This window comes from Rhinatrema bivittatum, chromosome 2 (assembly GCF_901001135.1).
Source record: "Rhinatrema bivittatum chromosome 2, aRhiBiv1.1, whole genome shotgun sequence".
NCBI lineage: Eukaryota > Metazoa > Chordata > Amphibia > Gymnophiona > Rhinatrematidae > Rhinatrema > Rhinatrema bivittatum.
Window position 1 is genome coordinate 54,253,888 of NC_042616.1, and position 13,709 is coordinate 54,267,596.

Below are 13,709 nucleotides of genomic sequence, written 5' to 3' on the forward strand. Positions count from 1 at the left end.
TAATAATATCTGAATTCAACAATACATTAAAACACTTGTAAGGTGTTTTCAGGCTCCGCTGCATGTTGCGTAGGAGGAGGAGGCCTTCGGGAAGGCCAAGATAGGACCAATGGTTTGAGTAGTAACATGTGGAACGTGTTGTGAATTCCCATGGAAGTTGGAAGCTTTAGCTGGTAGGTGACTGCTCCTATGTGTCGAAGAACGGGAAATGGACCAATAAATTTGTGAGCCAGCCGTTGTGAAGGTAATCGTAACCAGACGTGCTTGGTACTAAGCCAGACTTTTTGTCCAGGTAGGAACAGAGGCACAGTCCGACGATGGGTGTCTGTGAAGCACTTGGCCCGATCAGCTGCTTGACAGAGTCGCTCTCTAACTTGGTTCCAGAGCCAACATATGGTCATTGGTTTGTGCTGTAGATTGGGCTGCAGGTGAGGGTACATTGAGTGGAACTGGCAGAGGTAGGCGTGGTTGACAGCCAAAGACTACAGCAAAGGGTGAAACTTCCGTGGCAGAGGTGATATAGGTGTTATGGGATAATTCTGCCCATGGCAGGAGGTCAGCCCAGTTAACTTGCTGGTCGTTGACATATGATCGCAGGAAGGTTTTCAAAGAGCGATTAGTCCTCTCGGCCTGGCCATTTGCTTAATAACATAATTACATAAGAAAATGCCATACTGGGTCAGACCAAGGGTCCATCAAGCCCAGTATCCTGTTTCCAACTGTGGCCAATCCAGGCCATAAGAACCTGGCAAGTACCCAAAAGCTAAGTCTATTCCATGTTACCATTGAGGATGATAGGCTGATGTTAAGTTTTTTTTTTTTTTTTTTTTTTTACTCATAATTTTATTATGTTTGCAGAGAAATGACAAGAACATGAAACAACAGGAACATCACAGAACATCATAGCACATAAGCGGCGTAGCCAGTGCCGTAAATCCCCCCCCTCCCAATTTTACCCACCCTTCCCACCCTACATCCATGTGCTCGCGATGGAACATGAGTTCAGAGACCAAAGTAATGACAGAGAAAGAGGAGATGAGATCAGTAGAAAAGGAGAAGAACATAAGCGATATGCATCACATAGATCCGGCATAACACAGGGACCAGCCCAGCTTAAGACAGAGTCTGTTGTTTCTCCCAACGCAGGTAAGAAGACCAGGCGGCTTGAAACTTGGAGACGTCCGCGTGTAGATCCGCCGTGATCGCCGCCAGTTGACAAGAAAGATGAACTTTATGTTGTACCACCTGCAGCGAGGGCACATCCATTGATTTCCATGCTTGTGCTATCGTCAACCTGGTTATAATAAATACTTGTTGGCAAAAGTAAGTGTGATTCTTTCGGAGGGTCAAAGGTGGGTGATGGAGGAGCATAAAACCAGCCTTATACAATCCAGAGGCTCCCAAAATTTTCTCCAACCAGGTTGCCACTGCAGTCCATAAACACCTCACCTTTGGGCATTGCCACCAAATATGAAAGAAAGTTCCCAGTTGGCCGCAGCCCCGCCAACATTGAGCGTCCAGCTGGGGGTATCGCCGGTGCAGCAGCTGAGGAGTGAGGTACCAGCGGGTGATCATTTTATAACAATTTTCCTGATAGAGGGCCGAGACAGAGCACCGACGAGCCTGCCGATAAATGTAGTGCCAGTCCTTGGGAGACAGCGTCAGGCCCAAGTCTCGCTCCCAGTGTTCCACATGTGGAAAGGGCGTCCCATCAGGCTTAGCTAGGATAGCATAGAGCTTAGATATCAGCCCGCTGGTTTTGTCAACAGCAGCACAAAGATGTTCAAACTGAGACTTGCCCCGGCGTATAGAGTCCATCATTCTGGGTGAGCGAAGGAAATGAAGCATTTGATTGCCCGCTAGGAAGTCAGTGGAGGGTAATCGATAAAGAGCTTGTAGTTCTGGCCATTTCATCAGGGTCTCCCCTTGAAGCAGATGTTCGATGCGAGTGATCCCTTTCTTTCGCCATGCTTTGAACACTCCGTGCTGGCGACCTGCTGGAAATTGTAAGTGATTATAAAGGCCAGTAGTATGGTAGTAGTAGCGATCGCCGGCCAGTTTCACCTTCCATCGATCCCAAAGTCGCAGCATAGTGTCCAGGGCCCCCGTTTTGAGCCCCATTGGTAGCCATGTAGATCGCGGCTGCCAAATAAGATCCGTCAGTGGCGTACCTCCAAGGACCTGTTCCTCGAAGGAAACCCATTGCTTGGGGGAGCGACGACTATGGACATCGGATATCGCCTTCAGTTGGGCAGCGACATATAACCAGAGTAAGTTCGGAACCCCAAGGCCCCCGTGGTCACGCGGCTGGAACAATAGGCGCCTCGACACCCTAGGGGGGCGCTTGCGCCAGATGAAGTCGAAGAGTATCTTTTGCCAGGAACGGAGTATTGCAGAGGAGATGAATAAAGGGATGGTTTGAAAGAAATACAAAAGTCGAGGGATAACGTTCATTTTTATAATAGCCACCCTCCCCAGCCATGAATATTGTCCCCTGTCCCAGAGATGGAGATCCTGTCGAATCCGTCGCAGCAACGGCAGATAATTGAGACTAAATAAGTCAGAGAGTTTCGCTCCCAGGTGGACCCCTAAATATTTTATTACCTTGTGGGATACCCGAAAAGGGTATAGACGCGTCAACTCGCTCATATCCGCCGGGGGAGCAGTAATATTTAGAATTTCCGTTTTGTCCATGTTAACCTTAAATCCGGACACCGCACCGAATGCCTGTAGCTCCTCCGTGACTCCCTCAATAGAAGTCAGGGGATGAGTGAGTGTGAGGAGGATGTCATCCGCAAAAAGGGAAATCTTCATGGGACTAGGCTGCATGGGAATGCCAGTAATAAAGGCGGAGGCGCGCACCCTAGTCGCCAGCGGTTCCAGGAACAGCGCGAACAGTAAGGGCGACAGAGGGCATCCCTGGCGCGTACCTCGTTGAACCGGAAAAAGATCCCCATATCTGCCATTAACCTTAATTCGTGCGCCTGGGTCTTGGTATAGGCAATGGAGCCAGCGCAGGAATCCCGGTCCAAAAGACATTTTTTCCAATGTGGCAAACAAGAAGTCCCAGTGTACCAAATCGAATGCCTTTTCGGCATCTATAGCCATGAGTACCATAGGGACTTTTGCAGTAGTGGCCCACCAGATTGCATCTATCACCTTGCGAACATTGTCGGCGGCCATCCTACGTGGGATAAATCCAACCTGATCGCTATGAACTAATAAAGGGAGGACAGTATTAAGCCTGGCAGCCAACACCTTCGCCAAGAGTTTGAGATCTACATTGAGCAGGGAAATAGGACGATACGATCCACACTGCGTGGGATCCCTGCCTGGCTTTAGGAGAACAGTAATGCCTGCCACATTAGTGTGGGGGGGTAGCGGAGATCCCTCCCGCAACCCGTTAAAAAAGTCAGTCAAGGGTCCCACTACTTGGGCAGTAAACTTTTTATAATAGCTTCCAGAAAAACCGTCCAGTCCTGGCGATTTACCAGCCTTAAGGTCTCCAATGGCTGCCTGAACCTCAATAGGTTGTATGGGGGAGTCTAAGTATGCCTGCTGGGACTTGGTCAGGGAAGGAAGGGATAGCGACACAAGGTAGCTATCGACCTGAGCTGCTAAAATGGTAGGATTAGCCGTGTATAACTGGGTGTAAAAACGTGTAAAACAACGGCGGATGTCCTTAGTCGCCGTCAGCATAGTGCCCGCCCCGTCCCTAATCTTGGCAATAAGAGTCGCGTAAGTACGCTGTTTAAGCAATCTCGCTAAAAACCGGCCTGCCTTATTATTACCTTCATAATAACGTTGCTTGGCCCGTAGCATATCATGGGTTATCTGTTCAGCATCCATTAACTGTAAGTCGGTGCGCTTGAGCCGGAGGCGTGCTAGAGTGGCGTGCGTTGGGTGGTGTGTATGAGCGCGAGTCAAAGACGCGATATCATCCAAGAGGGCAGTGCGCTTTGCCTCTCTTAGTTTTCTCAAGGCAGAAGAGAGTGCGATCAAATGCCCTCTCATAACCGCCTTGGACCCCTCCCAATAAAGCCCTGCATCGCGCACCGTTCCCCTGTTCAGGGCCAAATAATCTCGCAAGTGAGCAGCCAGTCTCTCGCTATGTCCAGGATCACGGAGAAGATCCTCCCTAATGCGCCAAAACCTACATCCCGGGTCAAGGTCCTGCAATCCCAACGTAAACCACACAGGTGCATGATCAGACCAGGTTATGTCTCCTATGCCAGTGTCCAACACCTGGTTCTGAACCCCTTTATCCACTAACAAGAAATCCAGGCGGGAATAGGTAACGTGAGGGTTAGAAAAAAATGTATAAGTTCTGGCTGTAGGGTTCCTCTGTCGCCATATATCTAATAGACTCCACCCAAGCATTATAGACTTCAAAGAGGCGGTGGCCTTCCAGCTCCCAGCCTTTCGGGGGTTGGAGGAATCTAGTCTAGGGTTCCGCACTACGTTATGGTCCCCGCCCCAGATCAATATTCCCTCTGCAAACGTGGATAATACTTCCTCCATTTTTGTAAAAAATAGGTGCTGATCCACATTGGGAGCATACACACTGACGATAGTATACAAACGACCGTCCAGCTTCAGTTTCAACAGTAGGTAACGCCCTTCAGGGTCTGCAATATGCGATTTATATTCAAAAATGACAGACTGAGCCACTAGTATACCCACCCCCGCATATTTAGAGGTAGGGGAACTAGCTGAAAAATAACCGTGTGGATAGCCTGCAAAGCACAACAGATGTTGATGGTGTTTCCTAGTGTGCGTCTCCTGGATAAGAGCGATATCCACGTGTTGACGCCTAAGATCTCTAAGAAGTAGTTGACGTTTCATAGGGGTATTAAGTCCCTTTACATTCAGGGACCAGACTTTCAGCGCCATGTAACAAACCGTATAGAGTGAAGTACATCACTCTGCTGCTGCAGATCTCCATCTCCATCTCGGGCCTCCCCAACATATAGGATACACCAAGCATTATCCCCTGAGCACATGGATGTAAAAAATCCCCTCCCTCCCTCCCCCCCCTCACCAAATCCCCGTATATCCCCCATTGGGATAACTCCAAAAACCGGGGGTCCTAGTGACCAGCGAGAAGGATCGCTCCCCGGCTAGTAACAAAGAAATAATTCCCTCCTGAGAACGATCAAACCCACATATAGTAAAACAATGCGAACAATGCCCGTACCAGATGCAAAAAGCAATCCACCCATAGCCTCCCATCCAGAAAGGTCAAAGAAAGATTTCTAGTCCCTTCAGCCAGTGGGGCCAGTAGCCGAGGCCGTCCTCACTCCAGGCGGTGTCCGTCCCTGCCGTTCCAGCCGGCGTTTATTGCCAACTCGTTGCCAACGAGGTGTCTTCGGCAGGTTGGACAATTGCGGTCCAGCAGCCGCCGTGGCCGGGGGAGTAGGCAGCTGAATCTTAGCGAAAACCGCCGTCGCCTCTTCTAAAGTACGGACCCTAAAAAGGGTCCCCTGATACTCAAACTGGAGGCCAAAGGGAAAGGTCCATTTGTATCGGATACTCCGGTCTCGTAGGGTGCCAGTGATTGGTCGGAAATCAAAGCGCTTGCGCAGCGTGGAGGCCGCTAGATCGTTGAAAAAACCAAGTTTATGGCCTTCCCAAACCCACTCACGCTGAATGCGGGAGCGTGCATACAACATCTCTTTTTCCTTGAAGGACTGTAGGCAGACCAAAATGTCCCGGGGAGCTTCTGACTTCTTGGGGCCCAGGGTCCTGTGCGCCCGCTCGATGTGAAAACTAGGGCCTCCTTCCATGGCCCCCTCCCCCACAGCATCAGGGTCTTTCATTAAAAATTGAAAGATTTTTTGCACTATAGACTCACAGTTCATGTGGTTTTCTCCTTCAGGCACTCCTCTTATTCGTAGGTTGTTTCGGCGGGACCTGTTTTCGAGGTCCTCCACCTTGTCAGCCAGCTGTGCTTGATCCCTCATGCTGGCATGAAGCGCGTCGGCCATTTTGAGGATCGTGTCTTCCTGTCCCTCCACCTTAGTATCCAGCCCATCCACGCGGTAGCCGAGTGTAGCTAGGTCCTCGCGCAGCTCGTCAAGGTGCTGCATTAGGTCCGCTTTGTGTTGCTTCATATCGGCCCGCAGGCCGATAAACCAATCTCTCATTTCTGCACGGGACGGTAGATCTGAGATCACCTCTGGAACCGGGTGCTCCGCCGCGGCCTCAGCGCTGGGGCCTGCCTTCGGGTCCATCACTAGCTCCGAGTCTTCCCGCCCCGATTTCGCGTAAGTGAAACGTTTTAAATCGCACCCCGGCTGCAGATTTGCCATCGCTGGGTCCCGGTAGGCTGATTTCGCTATTGGGGGCTAAATTTCGGGCGCTGGAAATGTGGATTTGATCGCTCGCACATTAAAAATTGCCGGGAGCTCTCGGGCTATGCGGCCATTCCCGCCGGTGACGTCAGCGCGCCCCCCAGGCTGATGTTAAGTTTAACGTAATATTGAACTTTTTACAGAGAGACCTCCAATATTTAGCGGCAAATTGAGGACCTCGATCGGAGACGATTTCTTGTGGTAGTCCATGTAAACGGAATACGTAGGTTAAAAAGAGAGTCGAGAAAGCTCTGGGGCTGATGGGAGTCCAGGTAAGGGAACAAAGTGGGCCATTTTTGAGAAACGGTCAATGATGACCCAGATTACAATATTTCCTTTTGAAGGAGGCAGATCCATGATGAAATCTGTGGAGAGATCTGTGGGTTCGGTGGGCGCAGGAAATAGTTGAAGAATCCCCCATGGGTGGCCAGTTGGGGGGTTTTGCTGTGCGCAAACCGGACAGGAGTCCATGTATTCTCGGGAATCCTTCGTCATACCCGGCCACCAATAGTGCCTTTGGAGCATCTCAGGAGTCCAGGCTCGGCCGGGGTGACCAGCCAGTTTGGAATCGTGAGCCCAACGGAGCATACGCTCGTGGAGATGGCGGGAAACCACTGTTTTCCTGGCTGGTACCGTAGTGGTGACTGCAATTGATATGCAAGCTGGATCAGTAATGTGCCTGGGAGTTTTGGGTGTGTCTTCTGGCTCGAATGAGCGAGAGAGCGCATCTGCACTGAGGTTTTTCGCCACTGAGTGATAGCGGAGCTCAAAATTGAAGCGCTCAAAGAACAGGGCCCAGCGGGCTTGTCTTGGGTTGAGTAACTGGGCCTCCTTGAAGTGTTCCAGATTTTTATGGTCGGTAAATATTGTGAATTTGTGCTGTGCCCCTTCAAGCCAGGGACGCTATTCCTGGAGGGCAAGTTTCACTGCTAGGATTTTGCGGTCCCCTATGGTATAATTCTGTTCTGCGGAGGAGAATTTATGTGAATAGAAAGAACATGGAACTAGGGTTCCCTTGGTGGAGTATTGACTCAAGACCACTCCTGCTCCAATAGCGGATTCGTCGACTTCGACTATGAAGGGACGGTTAGTATCCGGGTGACGTAGACACGGGGCGGTATAGAAGGCCTCCTTTAAGGTGTGGAAGGCTGATTGGGCCTTGGGGCTCCAGACTCGAAGGTCAGATCCCTTCCTGGTCATAGTGGTGAGTGGAGCAGCCAACGTGGAGTAACTGGCGATGAAGTTTCGATAGTAATTTGTGAATCCAAGGAATCTTTGTAGGGCTCGGAGACCCACTGGTTGAGGCCAATCTTGAATACCCTGGAGTTTGTCAGGATCCATGGTGAACCCACGGCTGGAGATGATATAGCCTAGGAACGGGAGACTAGATTGCTCAAAAATGCACTTCTCTCAATTTGGCATAGAGATGATGGTCTCTAAGGCATTGGAGGACTGTCTGAATGTGGGAACGATGAGACTTTAGGTCTTTGGAGAAGATTAATATATCATCCAGATATACTACAATGAATGAGTACAAAAGGTCCCGGAAAATCTCGTTCATTAGCCACTGGAAGACTGCAGGGGTGTTGCAAAGCCCGAAGGGCATTTGTACGTACTCGTAGTGACCATCTCTTGTGTTGAAGGCAGTTTTTCAGATGACTTCCAGTTGAATCCAAACTAGGTTATATGCCCCCATAGATCTAATTTAGTAAAGATTTGGGCACCCTGTAGGCAGTCGAACAGTTCACTGATAAGTGGTAGTGGGTACCGGTCCTTACAGGTTACTGTGTTCAAACCTGTAATCGATGAATGGTCATAGACTGCCGTCCTTCTTCTTTACAAAGAAGAACCCAGTGCCTGCCCGGGAAGTAGAGGGTCCTATGAACTCTTTGGCCAAATTTTCCTTGATGTATGTTGACATCGCTTGGGTTTCGGGGAGTGAAAAAGGATAGGTCCTGCCTTTGGGAGACATGGTTCCAGGTAGGAGTTCTATGGGGCAGTTAAACTTCTGGAGTGGAGGCAGGATATCGTCGTTTTGTTTGGAGAACACGTCTTTAAATTCCAAGTATGGGGCAGGTAACCCAGGAAGGGTTGTAGAGCTTAGAACTGCCACAGATAGAGACACTTGTCGTAAACATTGAGTTTGACATCGGGGACCCCACAGGGTGAGTTGCAGGGATTGCCAGTTGAAGTGGGGTTCATGTAACTGAAGCCAAGGAACTCCAAGGACTATGGGGTGTGTTGATCGTTTCAAGATCAAGAGGGAGATCTCCTCGACATGGAGGGTCCCAACAGTGAGGCGGATGTCCATGGTATGGTGAGTGATCCGAACAGGGAGAGGTTCTCCTTGAATTGAGGCGATACGTAGTGGTACCTCCAGTGGTTGGATTGGTATTTGAAGGAGCTTGATGATTTCCTCCATAATGAAATTTCCACTCGACCCAGTGTCCACGAGGGTGGTGGTGGCGAATGAACGTGACTCCCTAAGGAGGGAGATTATCAGCAATAGTTGAGGGCCTGAAACTGAAGTGCCCAAGCTCGGGACCCCCACCAGGCTTAGGCTTTGGAGTTTCTCAGACGCACAGGGCAAGTCTGAAGAAGGTGTCCGGAACCGTCGCAACATAAGCAGAGGCCAGCTTTCCTGCATCGGAGACGTTCCTCTGGAGTCAGGTGGCCGCGGTTGATCTGCATAGGCTCCTCGGGAGGTTGAGGAGCCGCTGGTAAGGCCTTCAACCAAGGACTCGCCGAACAAGGAAGTTGTAGAGCAGGAGGTCGAAGGACTCCTACCTCCCGATGCCGTTGTCGAAGGCGGTAGTCAATTTTACCAACCAGGAGGATCAGGTCTTCCAGAGATACGGGAATCTCGCGAGCGGCTAGTTCATCCTTAAGGGCAGGAGACAGTCCCTCAAGATAGAGTGTCTGCAGGCAGTCTTCTTGCCAACCCAACTCAGTTGCTAGAGTTCTAAACTCCACTGTATATTCAGCGAGCAAGTGCGAGCCTTGACGGAAGTGGAGAAGGTGATGGCCAGCGACCGCCTGTTGGCCTGGGTCCTCGAAGGTGCATCAGAAGACGGAGATGAACTGAAGGAGCTGGTGAAGAATTGTGTCGGAACGCTCCTAGAGTGGGGAAGCCCATGCCAGGGCCTTCCCCTCCAGACACGAAAGGATGAAGGTAATCTTAGTTGCTTCGTTGGGAAAAAGCGAGGGTTGCAGTGAGAACTGCATATAACATTGGTTTAAGAAGCCTCGACAGAGACGAGGATCCCCATTGAAACTGGGTGGAGCTGGGAGGGCCAGCGGTGCCCGTGAGGGCAAAGTGTGGGCAAGAGTCTCTGGGTTAATCATGGCAGATTCCTCCAATTGCGAACACAATTTTTCCATGGAAGAGACCAATACTTCCAAGATCTGTTACTGCTCTCGGACAAGAGTGGCCAGACCAGGGATGGCCTGAAAGGCAGGAGACTCCACGGAGTCCATGGCCTTGGCAACCTGTTGTGCTGGAGGTGGATCCTTGGCCTGGTGCAGGATTGGTATAGCCCTCTGGTCAGACCCAGAGAGCGCCTGCCACCAGGAGGCGGAGCACACGAGGAGACAGAGGCTAGCTCGAGCTTCGCCAATAACAGTCTGGGGTTTCCGCAGGTTGAGCCCTTAGGTACCCGGACCGCCTGGACTTAGGTGGGCCTCAGATGATCTCCCGGAGAGGTAGCAGAGGGGTGTGCCCACCACGAGCAAGGGCATGCGGCTGATGCAAAGAGGATGTACCAGACCCGAACTGGGAGCCCCGGAGACCTCAGGGAGCTAACAGTTTAGGAAGGGTCTCTGGGTGAGGCAGGCAGCGCCTAATGATCTAGTCAGGTGAAGGCCGCGGGTAGACTCCAAGCAGGTAGGTCTGGTAGTCACAGCAGGCCAGAAGAGAGTGTCCGAGTGGAGCGCAAGTGTCAGAGCCAGAGCATCAGTACAGAATGGTCAGCCCGAACGTAGTCAAGGCAAGCGAGGGTCGGTATCCAGGCAGCAGACAAAGAATGGTCAGACAGGCAGTGATCAGTTCCAGGCAGCAGGCAAGAGAATGGTCAGGCAGGCAGAGGTCAGTACCAGAGATCAGTCTGAGGAGGTACTACCCGAGTAAGGTTATAGGAACACACGGAGACTCAGGAACAAGGAGACACTTGGAACAGGATTAGGCAAACTTACTACACCATGGTGTCGACCCGATTGCCAAGGCGAAGTCCTGGGGACAGGGCCTCGCTTTAAATAGCAGGTCTACATGACATCATCGGGAGGCGCCCCTGCAGGCTTTCCCGCCTTGGGCCCTTTAAAGGGCTGGACATCGGCCGTGCGCACACCTGAGGGCGTGACCGAGGATGCCGACGACGCGGAGCCCCAACGGGAGCTCCGCCGTGAGGCCTGCAATGGGGATGGTGAGCGGAGGGCCTGAGGATGCTGTGAGCTGGCTGCAGCAGCGAGGGAGGGGTGCCCGGAGCTGGTTGAAATAAGCGCGAGGTGAGCAGGCCCGGTAGCAGCACCAAGGCGGCCGGGGTGCGCAACAATTTATTTGTATGCATTGCCTCCTCTGTATGCAATATTTCTCATACTTATTCATTAAGGATATCCTGAAAATCTGACTGGCTGGGGAGGGGGCCCAAGGACCTGTTTGAGCACGCCTGTCCTAAAGGATACAGAGTAGCAGAGGAAAACACATTTTTGAATAAGAAATCAGAGAAAGGAGGTAAAGATAAGTTTATAAAGATAAATGAAGTTTGTGGAGGTTAAGTAATTAAGGAGACCAGGCAGTTCCTCCCAGGGACTGAGCCCAGTCTATGGTCTTCTAAATTTAACAAATACTGACAATCACAATGCCGATATAAAGCAGAGCTGGCTTCACTATGCCAGTGCCCATAAGCAATTAGGGGGGAGGGAAGAGGGTGGGAGAATCTCCCCACCCCTGATTGTCCTTATCCAGATCCTCCCCTCTTCCAGGGTCTCCTCACTCATCTTGGAGTCATAGCCGCCACCACCACTGTTTTCTATACCTTTGTTGTCCCCAGATCAGCAGCAACTTCAGGAAGCAAATTTAGTTTGGGGCCTTCGAGCCCTTGTGTTCGGCGGCTCTGAAACGCCCCATGTCTTCCTCCCACACAGGCTTCCTGTTACCATGGAAACTCATGCAAGGGGCAAGGTGCTGCAGGGCCTCTGAGTGCACAAAGACTCACAGGACCCATACTGAATTTCCTTCCTGAAATTGCTGCTGTGGGACCTCTGTTGGTATGGAAGACAGTGTTTTGTGGCTGGAGGCTTGGATTGGCAGCAATAAAAATGAGTGGTACTCCAATACCTATGAAAATTTGCCACCAGAGTCAATTGCCTAGGTTACCTATTCCTAAATCTGTACTGATTTAAAAGTAGTGCTGGCCAGTAAAATACAGGCCTAAATAAGACAAATGCCAGCTGATTGGCAACTCTATTTCCATGTGCCACAGTAAAATAAAATTCAAAACTACAGTAGTTCTGAAGACAAATATCTTCTTGTGTCATTTAAAACAATGCTTGTTCAGAGCTATCTCAGCTGTGAAGAGTTTCTTTTTTTGAGCCTGGTAGATCCTACTGCTCTTTTGGGTTTCCAGCTCAATCAGAATTGGTCTCTGCTTTGTCTGCATTCCTAAAAGTCTTCATTCATTTTAACCCTCTCCTCCACATCTATTCCAGCCACCACAACACTCCTTGGCCAGGAGCCACAGATCACAGTTCCCTCAGGAACCCAGTCCATGTGCACCTTATGCATTGGCTGAGGCTCTTTCTCCTAGATGGGATGTAAATGCTGCCTCTGCAGAATCCCTGGCTAATCCATTGATCAAAAACTGGGCACAGGAACTGAATGGCACTCTCCTGCTCAGGGCCGGTGCAAGGGTATTAGACGCCCTAGGCGAAACGTCAGCTATGCCGCCCCCCCCCCCCCCCCCGCCTCCACACACAATTAACTTACATTGTGCATTAATGAAAATAACGAAGTCTGTATTTATAACAGAACACTTATTTGACATTTTTATGCCATGTAAACCATTGAGATGATTTGTCTTATCGACGGTATAGAAACTCTTTTATAAATAAATAAATACAAATAAATAAAATAAACATAAACCAAAGCTATACTTGTTGCTCAAACAAAAAAAGCAGACACATCACATAATATTAAATAATTAAAATGGCAGTCAATCAAGAAAAATAAACTTAAAAAGCCATCTTTACTTACCCCCTCCAGCAGCTCTCTTACTCCTCTTCCATGCAGGCTGTAGCACACAGCAGAAGCAGCAGTAGTGGCTAAGCTCTATACTCATGGTCCTCTTCCTTAAGGCCCATGTCTCTCACACACACACCATATCAGTCATGCCCCCATGACCAGTTTCTGTCTCTCACACACCAATCATCTCCCAAACAGTCTTTGACAAACACACCAGTCACCTTCCTGAACAGTTTCTCTCATGCCATACACACACAGGCTTCCCACTCCCGTGTTCCACTTACATATATGGGCTTCTCACTCTCATAATCACTTTCTCTTTCTCACACACACTCACCAGTCTCTCACTCCCATGCTTGTTCTCTCCACATGCACAGGCTTCTCATTCCCATAATCACTTTCTTTCCCTCACACACATACACAAACACACACACCAGTCACCTGATCTCTCTCATGCATACACACACACAGGCTTCCCACTCCCATGTTCTCTTTCAGATATACAGGCTTCTCACTGCCATGCTGTATCTCACACACTCCCGGCTTTCTCACTCCCATGCTCACTCTTCACATGCACAGGCTTCTCATTCCCATAAGCACTTTCTTTCTCTCTCTCACATACACACAAACACACACCAGTCACCTGTTCTGTCTTACATATACAGGCTTCTCCCTCCCATGCTGTGTCTCACACACACCCAGGTTCTCACTCCCATGCTCACTCTTCACATGCACAGGCTTCTCATTCCTATAATCACTTTCTTTCTCTCTCTCACATACACACAAACACACACCAGTCACCTGTTCTGTCTTACATATACAGGCTTCTCCCTCCCATGCTGTGTCTCACACACACCCAGGTTCTCACTCCCATGCTCACTCTTCACATGCACAGGCTTCTCATTCCTATAATCACTTTCTTTCTCTCTCTCACATACACACAAACACACACCAGTCACCTGTTCTGTCTTACATATACAGGCTTCTCCCTCCCATGCTGTGTCTCACACACACCCAGGTTTTCACTCCCATGCTCATTCTCTTCACATGCACAGATTTCTCATTCCCATAATCACTTTCTCTCTGTTACACACACACACACACACACACACACATACACC